Source organism: Ambystoma mexicanum, chromosome 6p, assembly GCF_040938575.1.
Source record: "Ambystoma mexicanum isolate Mex_15411 chromosome 6p, UKY_AmexF1_1, whole genome shotgun sequence".
Taxonomy (NCBI): domain Eukaryota; kingdom Metazoa; phylum Chordata; class Amphibia; order Caudata; family Ambystomatidae; genus Ambystoma; species Ambystoma mexicanum.
In genome coordinates, this window is record NC_090935.1 from 659,298,679 (window position 1) to 659,315,010 (window position 16,332).

The following is a 16,332-nucleotide window of genomic DNA, read 5'->3' on the forward strand; positions in this document are numbered from 1 at the left end:
TCTGATGTATACTGGGCAGAGTCCCAGTGCAGCTCTTTGTTGATTCATTTGCTCCTCATACCTCACATACCTTGGCGAGTATGCTCCTGGTACCTCGAGCTGAGGGGGGTCGGGTGCAGGCCATATCCGGGACCTCCTCTACACTGGCGGTGCAGGAGCCCTGAGGAACGCCGCAGTGGATGATGGTAGGGGATGCCGAGGCTGTGTCTGAGAAGACTTTCATGAGTCTTCCATTTAGAAAGGTGGCCACCCAGGTGATAGCTTCTGGGGAGAAGTGAGCTTCATTTTTTAGGTGCATGCATAAGATATCATGGTTGACAAGGTCAAAAGCGGTGGACAGATACAGTAGGAGAAAGAGTGCTGGTTTGCCTTTGTCCATGATGTCCCCAAGTTCTATTTTTAAGTCCAGTAGGACTGACTCAGTACCGTGACCTGGTCGGAAGCCTGACTGTCTTTTGCCTAGGATGTGGTTGGTTCTAGATATTCCTGGATTTGCGTGTAAGCAACTTTGTCCAGGATCTTGAGCAAGAAAGGCACGGTGGTTATAGGCCTATAGTTATTTGCAATTTCTGGGCCGAGAGTAGGTTGTTTGAGAAGGGGCGTACCCAAGCTTCTTTTAGACTGTCTGGAACTGTGTTGGCATTGAAGGAGGCGTTGATGAAGGTTTTGAGAAATGGGGCAAGTGTTTCGGTGCAGTCTTTAATGAGACTAGCTGGGCAGGGGTCTCCTTTGCAGTTAGATGGTTTAATCTTGTTCATGATCTCAATGACTTCATGTTCAGTTACTTCCTTGAAGTTGAATGGAGTTATAGGGGCTTTGGCAGGCGGGGGGACTGGGCTGGAGGTGGGTAAGTGTTCAGTGCTAGTGGTAAATTTAATGTGCTGTGACAGATTCTTGTGATGCTCCTTAATTTTTTCTTGCAGGAGATCGATTTTATTCAATAGGGCAGGGCAATAGGGCAGATTGTATAGAGTTACAAGTATAGAGTTGCTCTTTAACAATATCTTGTGATTTGGTAGCTGGTGTGGTAAGTTCTTTGAAAATGGCGAAGAGTTATTTGGATTTGGAACTCACATTCGTGATTCTTTCATTGTAGGATGCGGACTTGGCTGTAGTTATAGCTTTTTTGTATAGAGAGGTGATTTTTTTGTAGGAGGATAGGGAGTCCGGGGAGGGTAGTTTTTGCCAGGTGTTCAGCGCCTTTCTTTTCTGAGAGCGGAGCTCTTTTAGTTCCGAGGAAAACCAAGTGTTAGAATGTTTCACTGTTTTAGCTTTTTTGTTCTGTAAAGGGGCAATGATATCTATAGCATTGCTTATGGTGCGTTTGTAGATATCTGCTAGCACTAATGGATCCGAGGACTTGAGATCTGTTGTGAGGGTGCTGAGGTGGGGTGTGATCTTACCTTTGGTGAGATTTTTGGCACATCTTGCCAAGGCCCGGGGGAATCGGATTCTGCTTTTTGGCCTTGGAGGCGGCGATGATGAAGTGAAGGATGTGATGGTCTGACCATGGAGTGGGAGTGATGGAGCTAATGTCAACCTAACAGTTATGGTCGGCTATCCAGTCAAGGATGCGGCCTTTGTTGTGTTTGAGAGAGATTATTTGGTCAAAGCCTAATTCCTTTAGGGCTTTTGTGAGAGATTTGGCTGGCTTGTCCTTTTTATCGTTGAAGCCGAGGTTGAGATCACCTAAAAAGATGCTTTTGGAGGTGATTTTTAGGTTTTCTTTTAGGGGATGTAGGAGATTCTCCTGAAACTCTGATAGTGGGCCAGGTGGGCGGTAAACAAGGTTGATGGTGATAGTGTAGTTGTGGGAGAGGGCAATTTTTATAGCAAGGGAGTCTATGTTATCACCCAGGTTGGATGTGATTTGTTTGGCCTCTAGGTGATCTTTCATGATGAGTGCTACCCACCTCCTACTGATGAGAGGCGGTCTTGCATGATGATGGAGTAGCCCTATGGGATGGCAAGGTTGAGGGCGGGCCCTGCAGTGCTATGAAGCCAGGTCTCAGTGATGTCTAGGATGTCGAGGTCCAAGTTGATTAGGAGTTTGTGAATTTCAGTGGCATGTGCAGGGATGGATCTAGCGTTGATAAGAGCTCATTGTAGGTTGTGTGTGGTCTGGGAGGAAGAAAGTGTGGTGTTGTGTGGTTCAGGTATAGCAGGGTTAGGGTGTGTAAAGACTACAGTGGGTGAGGCTAGTTTGGGTGAGTTGGAAGGCGTGTCTGTGGTCTTGGATGAGTTAGGTGGGGCTTGGTATGTGGTGCTGGGGTCTCTTGAGTGGAGCCCCAAGAGTTGGTTCCTGATGTTGGTGGGTCTTTTGCGTGACGTTATGGTGGGTGTGGGACAGGTTGCTGTGATGTTGCATTTGGTGAAGAATGAGGGTAGGAAATGGGAAGGGGGAATGTTGGAAGGGAAGGTGTGCAGCTAGTGTGTTGGTTGATTGAGAGTGTTGCATGGTGAGTGTGGGCATGTGCGTGGAGCAGGGAGGTACAGCAGAAGTTCATGTGGGTACGTGTAGTGTTGGAGAGAGGGTGTGTGCAGGGGGGACAGAGATTCTGTCCTGAGTGTGGGTAGGGGTGGGAGGTGTGGGTGTCACGGAGAGACGGCAGGCTATAACTGCATGTATGGTGGGTAGTGTATAGAGAGGTTGATGGTGTGTGGGTAGAGAAGGCGGTAACAGGTAGGCATAAAATGGCAGCAGCAGGTAGTATCTCTAGGGGGCTAATCTATGCGTAGCTTTTCAATTGCATTAACATTGCAGCAGAATTACATTTATAAATTGCCATTGCAGTATCAGGTGCAGGGTTGCAGAGCAGCAGCAGCACGTAGTATCTCTAGGGGGCTAATCTAAGCATAGCATTTAAATTGCTACTACTGATGAGGGGCGCCGTGCATACAGAACTAGGACCAGTGGGGCGTATCCGCAATCACTTGAGCATAGTAAATGATAAGGTGGCTAGCGCAGAGGGTTGGGGCAGATCATAAGTGTGTTCAGTGAAGCGAAGTAATAGATGCGTAGCGCTTACAGGAGTGTAGGCATTGAGAGTACTTACAGAATGCCTGATAAGATCCTGGCGGTGTGCAGTCCGGCAGACACGGACAGGCAGAGACAGGCAAGTGCCTTTAAGCATGTGCCTTTGGAGACGCGGGCCCGGCTAACGCATTCTGGCGGGCTCCTTCAGAGAAAAGTTGGCGGCGGACCAATGAGGTTCGTGTTGGTTGTTAGGTAACCAGATTAACAGGAAGAGGTGGCGGCCATTTCAAAACAGCACTACATTACGTGTGTAATGGCGCCGCACAGGCCAATTGTGATAAGTAGTGAGAACAAAGCTTCTCGGCGGTAGCTGCAGGGGAGGCAGTTCCTCGTTGGAATGTCGAGCGTAGCACAGCCTCACTCAGCTTACCCTGGGAAGGCAAGGGATTCCGGGCATCACACGCTGCGGCTGGAGCGGCTGGGAGCAGCTGTCCTGTGGCTGTTGGGCTGGGCTCCTACCCACCCTTGGAAGGAAAGAGAATGGGCACAGGCACAGACAGGCAAGTGCTTTTTTTGCGTGTGCCTTTGGAGACGTGGGCCAGGCTAACAGGAAGTAGAGGAAGTAAGGAGAAGGAAGTTTGAAGAAATGTGTGTCATCTGCATAACACTGGAAGTGGGGAGAGAAAGTGGAAATAAGGTGAGCGAGCGGGGCGAGATAGACGTTAAAGAGCCAGTGTGCTAGGTTGGAGCCCTAGGGGACGCCACAGGTGGAGATAGAGGTAGGCGAGGAGAAAGAGCCTGGGATAACCTGGGAGAGGTGGTGAGTGAGGAAAGAGGTCAGTCAGTCCAGTGCCCGCTGCCAGATACTAAGGGTGTCATGGAGTCACTTTATGAGGAGGGAGTGGTTGACCATATTGAATGTAGAGGAGAGATCAAGTAGAATGAGAACAGCAGGGTAGTTAGAGTCGAGAGGTGCGAGCCATTCTTTACTGGTGTTCAGAAGAGCAGTTTCCGTGCCTCTGGATGCTCGGAATCCAGATTGCTGGTTGTGGGAGGCGCAAGGGAATTAAAGCCCACAGCTAGCGATCCCTCAATTAGGTTGTACAACCTTTAACAACAAACAGAAAATGCTAGGGGGCAAGCCATTTTGTTGCTGAAGAGATGTTCACAACCAAACACTGGTTTGAGAAAACCAAATGCCTCAACCAAACTCGAGAGGCAACTATCAAATTGTATCAACATTTTATTAATATCAACACAATATTAAAAACACAAACGTAATACAAGGACTAGCGATTGACCACTATTTGGTAACTGGTCATATACACAGTGAATGCTGTAACAAAACGTTTGTCATTTTAAAGGCGTTTCATTTGCAACCTTTTAGTCCAAAGAAAAAAGTGTCTCATGCTGTGCAAAATTCAAGCAATAAAACACATCAAGCACTCCATTCATCCTACTCATTTCTCACTCATACTGGTTCATACTTCATCTACATCATCCCAACATGTTTCTTTCCACACTATTGTAAACAACGTACAAAGGAAATTCTTCAGGGGCTGCCTGAGAACAGCAAACGCACTGTTGTCCAATTAAAATCTACACTTTGAAAAAGACCATCAATGAGTTTTACATTCTATGTGCCGTTACAAAAAGGCACCAATTATTCAGTTGAAATCATTTTTTTCAAGACCCGTCAGTCTTTTCTTCTACACCAGCGTTTGGAGACTTCTCCTGCAACAGAAAAGACACTGGTGTAATCATCCATATGTGTTATGTTGACCTTTTTAATAAGTCAAGGAACCATCTTTACTAATTAGATGGAACACACATTTTTACTGTGCTTATAACTACTCATGGGCTTTCATAGTCTTGTCAGTTATCAAGCAAAAACAAGGACATGTGAGCATGTTCCATGCTCGGGTGTAATTTGGAAAATACAAAGTTGGATGCCGACCATAATTAATAGCATCTATGTTCTTGCTATAGCTAGCTACCTATTGTGTGCTCCAATACTGCTGTGGTACACGTTTTGAGCAGGTATGTTGCACATGGCTTACCATTGGTTGGTATCTGTGGTTGCTGAGCCTGTCGGTCATTAATCCTTGTTACTGTAGTCTAGATCACATTTGACTATGGATTCACCTTCACCATTTGTCTTGGTCTCAAAAAGTGGTAATCGGAAAAAGCCAAAACAGTACTATTACCGCCTTGTACTATTTGCAGTCAGGGTGGCTGGTTCTAATTCGTACATTTCAAATACGCAAGTGCTGCTGTCAACGTCACGGTCATATCTTGTAAGAATACCTGAGATGATTGATTAAATCAGGAAAAGCGCATCACCAAGTGGAGAAGGTTATTCAATGTGCTCGCACTGATGCTGGTCCTGGACTCCAGTGGGAGATGTCACACGGTAATACCTGTGTAAAGTGTAAGCAGAAAACCTTGCATTTGAAATGGCACGTCAGCAGTTTATCCCGGGCAGTCCACTCATTTTCGCAAGGGATTCAAAAGAATACTGCATTCAGTGCTTGCTGTATCAAATAAAATTGACATATAAGAACACTGTGTAGCTAGGTATTGCGTGCCTCCAAAAATGTGTTTGCATCCCGATAGCATATCCAGCTTACCCGTGCGGCGTAGAGTCCCGGATCTCAGGCTGCTCATCTGATCTGATGGCCGTCTGATGTGTGGATTCACGTGATCATGCCGTCTGTTTTTATACGTGCCCTGTGTAGGGCGGAGTATTAAGTTGTCATGTGCTGTGTGGTCCCGATTGGTAACAGCTGAGCAGTGAGTTTGTATTATAGGTTTATGAATGTTCTCTAGTGTTATTTATATTGAGCTCCTCCTTAGATTAATGCTCGCTGGAAACTGATATTGCTTGTTTCATCACCGAAAAATGGATAGGGCTAACATTGGACTGCGTCTCTCAATTGTTAATGGGTTTGCTATTGTGTTGACATGATTGTCACTGCTGATAATTGGTCAATTACCATGATGTGAACACAAATTGCGGCCAATGTCAGTTGTTTACTGTGTTGTCCCAGAGCTCGGTAAAGACCTCATGTCGTTGTAAGTGACTCCAATAGCTAGTGAATTAACACTAGCACATCCAGTTTAGATAAGCCAATCAATGTTCTCATTGAGGCCATACAATGCACTTTTGTTTAAGAAAATTATTTGTTGTTCTTTCCGTAGCAGGGTACTTTTGTCTCTATTTGAATCCATACTTGGATTAAGTTTATAGATGATGGACCATTTGAAATCTTTGAGAGAGTGTACTTTCTCTATCCAATGGTCGACCATTGGTGCATTGGCTATGCAGTTCTTTAGGCAGCTTTTATGTTCGCCAATTCTCACTTTAATTTTTCTATCGGTTTTGCCAATGTAAATCTTGTTACAGCGACACCATACAACATACACAACCATGGAAGAGTTGCAGTTCGTATGGCGTTTTCTTTTCCATGGGGAGCGCACTCCTATGTCAATCTCAGTGCTTTTAAAGGTGAAACAGCAGTAAGTGCACTGGCCACAAGGATAGTGTCCCACAACTTCTGGCAACCCCCATTGTTGTGTCAGCGTTGTCTGTTTTTGTGGTTTAATACTGATGTCATTTCAGGTGAGTTGGTCATTTAGGTTTTTGCTTCGTCTAAAAGCTACAATGGGTCGTGGTACAGGTAGGGTACCCTTTTCCAAAATTGACCAGTTTTTCAGGATAATTGTTTTGATTGCATTGGAGTTAGGACTACATGTGTTGACTAACAAGTTTATGCTCTTTCTCAGTTGTTGATGACCGATCCTTATAATCCAATAAGGCCTCTCTGTGGTTATTCTTGGTTCTTTTCAATGCTTTGCCAGTGATCTTATTTGGGTAACCTCTTTGATATAATCGCTTTTCCATTTTACCAGCTTCGATGGAAAAGTCAGACCTTTTTGTGCTGTTTCTTTTGAGTCTTAAAAAGTGACCCACCGGAAGGTTGTCCCTCATGTGTTTTGGATGGAAGCTGTTGTAATGCAGTATTGAATTCCTGTTGGTGGGTTTATTGCATGGTTTCACGAAGATGGTCTTGGAGCCTGCATCGGCTGAGATTGTCATGTCCAAAACATTTAGGGCTTCCGTGCTAGAGTTTGAAGTGAATTTCAAAAATCTTTCTTGATTGTTTATCCACAGGCAAAATGCTTGTAGTTCCGTCGCAGTTCCATGCCATATGACAAAAATATTGTCGATGTAACGTCTCCAAATTCGTATATGTTTGGCATATGGATTGGTTGTGTGCATTATTTTGCTTTGTTCGAAAGCCTCCATATATAGGTTTGCCACACTGGGTGCCAATGTGGCCCCCATAGTGGTCCCATTGTTATGCTCACCTGGTCTCTACGGAGGCATTGGGGCACAGTTGCAGCCCTCCCTGAACTTGAATCACCCTCTTCAGGCCTCTCCCTCAGTAGAAAAGCTGTGAACGGTGGTGCATGCTGATACTGCTCCTGTGAATTATGGAAGATAAGCTCTCCGTCCTGCTACTTCTGGCAGGGGCGCGTTGAATGGGATCTAGTTCCTTCACTGATCCCTGATAAGGATTAGTCCAGTCCAGCTGCGACTATGCTTCTCCTTATAATTGGTAAGTCTTTCTTGAGCTCTTGTGATGCTGTTCGTTCTGTTTAATGTCTTTATATGTTGCTCCTATTTATGCCCACAATAATGTCTCTTTTCTGTTTTCTTCCTTTAGATGGAAATGCGGCCTCAACGCAGCTGTGAAATTCGAGAGGCGGCCAGATGGACGATTTATGCTACCGCAATGTTCCACAGCAGGTAAGTGATGGTTTAAGGAAAAGCACGAAGTATGGCAAAGCGCAACCTTAAACTCACTGTTTTTTCGATATCTAACCTTGTCTTCTGTTTTTCCTTGCAGGCACTGCTGTCGACGATGGAGCATGTCGTGCTGCAGTGCCAAGATGAAGATTTCGACATTCCGGAAAGTGTAAAGATGAATACTTGGTTCGCCAAAGAGATGTACAGGTAAGAACAGCTTCCCCCAGTTTTTAAGTATGCTGGCAGGAAGCAGGATGTCCAGGAAGCAGGATCTTCAAAGGTAAGTCTAACCTCAGGTGATGGTGAGCGTTAGGCTGCTTGCAAGTGCAGAATAATGCAAAGCGTCTGTCTTGAGGATCGGGGCAGCTTATATAGCGGAGATCATGGGCACGCCCATTAGGGCCGATTTACTAGCCACACCCTGCCACTCCTAGAGAGTGAGCACGTGCAAAGGCAATCCATTAGCAGCCACACCCAAGAATACACTTGGGGCTGCTTAATGGATGGAATGTTCAAGGTTAATGCATCCTGCTTAATGGATGGAATGTTCAAGGTTAATGCATCTGAAGTGCTATGTCCATAATGAAAGCTTTTTGGTGTTAAATGGATGTTCTTGTTTACTTTTGTTCATGAGCCTGGCACCAGGCCAGTGTCCACCAAGGTCTCCTGTGCATGCGACCCCTGCATGCCTATGCCCCTGACTTCATGACCATGGTACCCATGGATCTGTTGGTAAAACTCACCATTGAAGTGGAAATAACTTTCTACAAGGCTCATCTCTGTGCACCACAGCATAAATGTAACCCCCACTATGTGATCTTGTCGTTTCTCTTCTAGCATTTCCAAAGATGCTCTCCCCTTTGTTCGCTTTGCGAATCACAATTTTATTGTTGGCAAGTAGATCCCTCATTGCTTGATTTTCTTTTTTACTCATATTGGTAAACGTAGTTTTGTCCTTCATGTTTCTTTCTAAAGCCTCCAAATCATGCAGGACACTATTCTGGTATACTTTGGCCTCTGCACTTTGCAGTAGTGATGGTACACAGCCTCATGTTTTGCTTTTTTTCAAGTAAATATAGAGTCCTCTATAGAGTCTGACTTTGGGACTTGTGACTTGTGCCAAGCACTTTGTTGGCTTGGTGCCTTAAGTTTGGTTTCCATTCTAAACCTTGCTTCTTCTTTGTTTGTAACCCCGCCTGCAGTCCCGCCCTTTGGGCCGCCCACCGGACTCCAGCCTCTACATTACATTACATCCGGGCACGTGCAACGGAAGTTTACGAACGTCTTTGGCTGTTTGGCAGGGCAGCGGGTAAGGGTAACTAGTAATTTTTTATCTAATGGGTATAGATGGCGCCAACACTAAACCAGAGATTTCTTCCCTAAAGCTTGGAACCGATTCTGGATTTCATAAGTGGAGTAGTATTGTTGCTGAAGACGTACTTTGTTAATAATACATGTAATGATGAGATGACATATTAAGTTTATTCTTTGAACAATAATTGTATTCGGGGTCTGCTTGGGAGCTGTATGGTAGAAGATACTCTCGCCACGACTGCGTGATTTCTCTGCAAGTGTAAGAGAAAGCTCGTATTGGATCATAGCGGCCCGCCTGCAGCCCGCTGTGTGTTTTGGGCAAATCTGGCAGTAATACTTTTGGTTCTGTTATGAAGAACGTTAAACACACTAAATACACATACAACAGGACCGGTCCAGTGACTAGAAGGGAAACGGTGGCAGGGGTGCGTGCTTATGATTATATTTTGTCTGCCCCGCTCGTTTTTACCCCTGTGCGAGGAACAATGAGAATGGCTATCCCATTACCCCTCCCCCCTTCTCTGCCGTCCCCTTTGGATATTGCGATGATGAACCTTAAAGAGGCAGAGGGAGAGGGAAAAGAATCTATACTGTTAATTGAAACTGGGGAGGGCAACAATTCAAAATCTGCTGAGTCCCCTATGCAGGGAAATAATAATGCACATGAGATTGGGTTACCACCATTAGATGCATCACCGCATTTGTGCACTGCTGACAGCTCCCTACTTACATTGTCACAATACCCTTTGGGCAAAGAGGCCGAATGGGAAATAACCCCGGTACAGAATGAGACATGGAGTAACAAATGGGAGGAGGGGACAGATGAAACAACACATAGTAACATTTTACCTGAACTTCGGCTGCACACAATATTGATTAAGAGCTTAATTACAGCTGTTGAGCTGCAAAAGAGTATGCATGTGGAAAAGTTATAAATTACTCAACTCGAATGAATACAGATCAAAAGTATGATTCTGGGGGGGTGGTTTCTGTTGATAACAATGCACTACCGCAAATAATACCCTCACAAGTGCCAGGGGAATTGCCAAAATCCTAGATCATCCGACACAAGCGACAGGGGAATTGACCAAAACCCTAGATGATCCGACACAAAAAGAGTTCCGGAATGGGTGTAACGGGGGGGGGGGGGGGAATGTTCCCCCGTTATAAAAAAAAGAGGTGCAAAACAACAATAAAAAACTAATAAAAACAAGCTGAAGCAAGGGAAAGGCACAAATAAGAGCACTAAGAACAATTGGCGAAACTTCATTATAGAAGATACTGCAATTTCACACATGGGGCCAATTTTGCCATGGATGAGGAAAATTAGACTATGTGCAAGGGGGATGGGTGTACCCTGGCTGCAGAGACATCACAGAAAATTTGAAAAATAAGGGGTTACTTAAGATGCCTAGAGGGAAACCAAATGAGGCTTTCTCTTTACCCCAGATGGATAATCATGCAAAGTGTAGTTTACTAAATTTCTAATTTTTTTCCCAAGAAACCCATCATTGATGAGGGGAAACACAGAAGGTACAAGGATAATGTTAGGTATTAAAAATACAAAAGATTCCAATGAGTTTCAAGTAGTATCATATGGTAGTCTAACCCCGGGTACTATGACTGAGGTAAGAAGAGCAGCAGAAATGGAAGCTAATAAGATCTCTCACCCTGTGAAAATGGTAGATTGCAGCAGATCTTGTCCTGCCGTCTACCCACACGTCGTGGGTGATAGAGAGTGTGTACAGTCGAATGGTCCTGGGCTGGGAGAAATATCTAACAGCTCCTGTTCTTTCAGTTGAAAAGAATGAGGGTGTGATGGAGGGATTGAGTAAGCAGTTTATGCGTTGTAGGGATAAACATGAGTTAGAGATCAAAGAGGGGGGATACAGTGATGGAACAGATTATAAGGAAAGTCATGAAAATAATCCTAGATGAACATCCTGAGGTACCCAATCCACAGCCCCCACATGGGAAAGCCATAACCCAAATATCAGAGGGACTGTAACACTGTTGGATGAACATGTTGAGGTACTCAACTCACAGACTATAACCGGAAAGGTCATAACCCAAAACACCACGGGGACTGAAATACTGACAGTGGGTGGCCACGAGGATAGGCCACCTATTATCAAACTGATTTACAACTTACTAATACTATACCTGAGGAATTCCCCAATTCTTGCATTAGGGGAAGAAACCATTGAGACCCACTCGCTACCTAGAGAATCCTAGTATTGTGCTGCACTATCTGTTTTCCTATGGAGGTCAGTCCTCAAATCGCTGGAGAATCCTGGCCCTCTTTAATGAAATCCCGAGCCTCTCATTAATCTCCTCTGGAGATAACTTGTAGATTGTGTGCATCCTAAACGATATGACTTTGTACGGATAGCCTTCTATTCACGTACAATATATGAGGCTGTTCTTCAGGAGGCCGAGTGGTTCCATAGATTCGGTTACGAACTTCAGAGTGTCAGTAGGGGTGCCCCAGACCCGGGTATAGGGATTCCATTGGATGAACCAAGGCAAAGGAATCTGAATGATATAAAGGGCACAGAGGGTAGGACTATCGAAGGGGGTGATTTGAAAGAATCCCGTCTGAGGTGGCTTACCCTGAGACTACGTGATTCTCTCTCTCAACTTCAGGGATTAAAACCCAATAGTTAACACATCTGGTAAATTGTCCCTGGTGTGTTGGAACACCAGGGGCCATTGGTTTTTAAAGAATTACCCTGATATCTGCTCAGGGCTAATGACAAGCTCTATTATTTGTTTACAAGAGACCTGGTTAACAGTGCCCTATGTTTTCGATGGCTTCATAGTTTTGGCTACTAATGGACTACGAGGTAGACCCTCAGGGGGACTCCTGACCGCAATCCAAGTGGACATGGGGCCAATTGTCTTAAAGATCTTTCGGATATCTCAGTGGTGCTTGTTATTATTGCTATAGTTAAAAACAGAAATCACCTGGGTCTATTCAATATTTTGGTGGTAAACATCTACTGGAGTCTGTTACGCTCACCTGGTCTCTGCAGGGGCGTTGGGGCATGGTTGCAGCCCTCCCAGGAAGTAGAACCCCTCGATCTGCTTTCTCCCGCTACAAATAGGCTGTGGGCTGCTGCAATGAATTGGAACCCTGATCCTGCGTAGATATGAGAGGACGTAAGTTTGCTGCCCTGCAAGTGAATTCCCTCTCAAACCCTTTCTCCCATAGCATGGTGAGCGTGCATCGTCCCATTAAGGCTCACCTGTAGATTATTAATGATGAACTCTCCGTCCTGCTACTTTTGGCAGGGGCGCATGTAGAATGAGGACCAAGTTCCTTCACTGGTCCTTTATATGTGGTGTCCAGTCCAGCTGCGACGATTCCACACCTTTCTGGTAAGTGTCTTTCTGTTTTCTGTTTGTCTTGAAGTATTGGTATGGTTTTGTTCACAGCCTGTTGTCAGCCCTGTAACAATGTTTATCTTTCTCCCAACTAGGTGCGATTGCGGTCCAGCATAGCAACAGAGCCTGAGGTGGCTCCAGATGAGGAGCGGAGGATCCCGCGGCGATCCGGCAGCAGGTAAGTGAGCTGTTAAGGACAAGCGCGAAGAATTTTGCAAGTGCGCCCTTAAGCTGCAGGTTCCTATGTCTAACCTTGCCTTTTTTCCATTTTCAGGGTCCTCCTTCGTGGAAGAAGATGATGTTGTGCTGCAGAGCCCAGAGTTGAAGTTCTGCGTGTCGGAAGATGAAGAAGATGTCGTGCTGCGGTGCCGAGAGCTGAAGTTCTGCGTGCATGAGATGAAGAAGATGACGTGCCCAGAGCTCAAGTCCTGCGATCCGGAAGATAAAGAATGGACGCCAGGCTCAGCGGCGAAGAATACAGGTGAAAGCTGACTCCAGGAGGTAAGCGTATGGACAGAGGACTGGATTGCCAAGGTAAGTGCTACTTAACCCAGGCGGCGGTGAGCGTTACGCTGCACGTGAATGCAGATTAATGCAAAGCGTGCGCCTTGGGGTTGGGCTGGCTTTTATAGCTGTGCTCTTAAGGCCACGCCCACTAGCTCAGTTCTGCTTGCCACACCCTGCCACTCCTTGAAGTTGCACATGCAGGTTAAGATAGAAAGCCACACCCGGACCGATTGCACACAAGTGGAAAGTTCGTGAAAGCACTTCTGCCCATAATAAAAGAGTCTTGCTTATGTTTATCCATGAGCCTGGCACCAAAGGTGCCAGGACTGAGTTCAACCGGGCCCCCGGTGTATAAACGTCCCAAAGGGATGTGCGTGAACCATGGAGCCCCTTGCTCCCTCCACCTGTGATCCTGGGCAAGTGGCCATGACTTAAGATTGACCTGAAAGAATCTTTGGTCCTGTTGGGGCGTATATTAGAAGACTGTCATGAAATATGCCCGGAACTTATGATTATGGTGGCAGGAGATTTTAATGTGGAAATACCATGGCAAGAGAGTGGAGAAGGGGTTACTGGTGGAGAATCAGGATTCGCATTGGATCCCCAAATCAGGGGTGCCAAATCTTTTGCTGGCACAACCTTGAAAATGGTACATGGTGAACTATGGGGACATTTCTTTGATGACTGTGGCCTTTACAATGCTAGAGATCTCTTGAGTAACACCGCAGATCACACTACATGGTTTAGGGGTGATCATTCTACCATATTGGATCATATCTTGCTCTCAAAACCTTTGCTGGATCTTTCAACTGCATTTAGTCTTGCAACTGCATTTAGTCTAATAAGCACTGTTTGTAGCTATCATAAGGTTGTAGAGCTGAAATTTGGAGGGGACTGGGGCATAGCGACTTATGGATTGTGCCCTTCTGCCCTCCGGGTTAATACAGCTAAGATGAGAATTGTTTGGCATAAGGACAATGTGGATAAAACTAATACAGCTTTTCTTTTTGGACTATAACACTTCAAATATCGGGAAGAAGTTAACCCTTTATATTATATGATATGGCATTTATAACGTGCCTCTAAACAAGTGTTTCAAGGCGCGACGAGGCAAGGGATGGGAAACAAAGGGAAGATAGAGACAGCGATCCTACTAGGCCAGGTGCCATTGAGATTGTGCAAGTGCAGGAGAGGGGGGAGGGGGAAAAGTGCAGTGGAAAGGGGAGTGGGCAGTGCAGTACATAGTATAACAGTAAATAAATAAAGACAATAAATTAAAGTACGGCCAGCTGGTGGCAAGTGCAAGGGTTAGTGCCGCCATCAGGTGTCATGTGCTAGAAGGGGCTGTAGGGATACAGAAACAGTCCCTGAGTGCAAGGGTTGCCAAGGCAGGCAGTGCAGGTCTGCAACTGGCGGGGAGGGGACCTGGGCCCGAGATCAGAGGGTAGCCAGGTAACCAGTGCAATTTCAATTTCAGCCAGGAGATCAGCAGGGGAGAGGAGGAGAGAAAGCAAAAGCAAAGAGGAAGGTCTTGAGGTGCTTCTGGAACCAGAGATGGTTCTCCTCAAGTTTCAGAGAGGCTGGGAGGCTGTTCCAGAGGGAGGCCCCAGCCAGGGCTGGACTGAGCCGTCGGCCAATCGGCCCGTGGCCGATACAAAATCATGGAGGAGACCTGGGGGCCGGTTCCTGAAGCCCACGCTGGGCCGGTCTCCGGCTCAGTCATGGGCTTCAAGTCTGTGCCTTCACACTTCAGGAACCGGCCCCCAGGGCTTCCCCCTCGCCGCCGCCGGACGGACGGACGCAAGTTGCAAAGGATCTGTAAGTAAGTATCTTACAGATCCTTTGCAATTGCAGCCCCGCCGCCGCCAGCCCGCCGCAGAGGCAGAGAAAGGTAACACCTAAGTGTTACCTTCCTTTGATAAATGCTGCAGGCCGCGACACCATGGGCTGGTTTTTTATGAAGCCACCCCAGGGCCAGCTTTAAAAAAATAAATAAAATGTTTGTTTATTATTACATTTGACTCGCTGCCGGCACAGCGCTGCAGCAGCCAGCCAGTGACACACAGTCACAGTGTGCTGTACAGTGCTGTGGGCGCAGGCCAAGCTGGGCCATTTCCATTTGAAACATTTTTTTTATTTGTTGCCTGCAGTGTTTGTACAATTATGGATTGGCTTGGCTGCTGCCGACAGTGGCCACGCCAGCAGCTCGCCTTGCTAGCAGCAGGCAGCGCCAGTGATGGAAACTGGCACTCTGCAGGAGGGGCTGGGGCTGTGCGCATAATTATTCATCAAAGCAAGGTAACAACAAACAAGTTGTTACCTTGCTTTGGTGATTTGCATGCATCATAATTATGATGCATGCATATTATTAATGCCTGATCAAGTAGCCTGGACCCTGGGGTAGGGCCTCTGACATGGTGCAGCCACTCCAGGGGGAGCCGCGGCGTGCAGTGCTAGTCGCCGCTCGGGCCCGCCCCGGCTCCTCTGAAATGCTAATTCGGCTACAACTACAACACCTACTGCAGCCAGGCTCAGCCTCAGGCTGGCTGGCTTGCTCGCCTCCTGCCTGCAGAGCCGCTGGCCTGGGGCTGGGCTGACCTGGGCCCGGCACTGGGGGCACAGGGGCACCAACCAAGTGCAGTCTCATAACAAGTTGCTTTCAACTTTGCAGGAAGTAACAACAACGAATTTGTTGCACTTTGCAAAGTTGAAAGCAACTTGTGCCTGGGGCTGGGGATGAGGCTGATCCGGCACAGACTCTGTGCCGCCATTGGACGTGTGACATGTGACCCTCTCTCCCTGGAGAGAAAGGATATTAGTTGAGCCTCTCCTCCCTGCCCTGCATGATGATTTTTGCCAGTCAGCCAGCCACAACACGACACCACCACGGGCTGCGTGCAGCACAGCAGAGGCCAGCCAGCAGACCGAGACAGTGGACCGTTACTCCACACCGGCTGCAGGCAGCACCCGGTCCGAAGTTCTTGCTGATCCGGCTGCTTGCCAGGGACCGGCTTGCAGTGGCACTGCCAACTCAGTCTGCAGCACTGGTGGTACTAGCAGGCAGGCAGCACTGTACACTGTCTGCTGGTGACTGCCGCCCTGGCCTGGCACCTCGTACCTGCGCCACCACCTCTCTCGGTGGCTCAGCAGTGCTCAGCCCAGGTCTGCCAGCCCCCGCGGCAGCTAGCAGCAGCCAGCCCAGCAGACAACATCCAAGAGGAGACAGAGAGAGACTCTGCAGCTAGGAGCCGGCCCGTAAGGTAAGAATAAAGTCCAGGCACTGACTGCACTGGCCTGGCAGTTCTTCTCCTCCTTTCACCTACTGACAGCCAGC

General features: G+C 46.9%; 1 long non-coding RNA gene across 1 annotated transcript in view; it reads right to left on the reverse strand.

The window, feature by feature from the left end:
* Nucleotides 1–4,324: 4,324 nt before the first annotated feature.
* Nucleotides 4,325–16,332, reverse strand: part of LOC138510960 (uncharacterized) — a 110,635-nt gene continuing 98,627 nt past the window's right edge. The window contains exon 3 of the long non-coding RNA XR_011280496.1: nucleotides 4,325–4,711. This is a non-coding gene — a long non-coding RNA (uncharacterized lncRNA). The remainder of the gene's footprint in view (nucleotides 4,712–16,332) is intronic.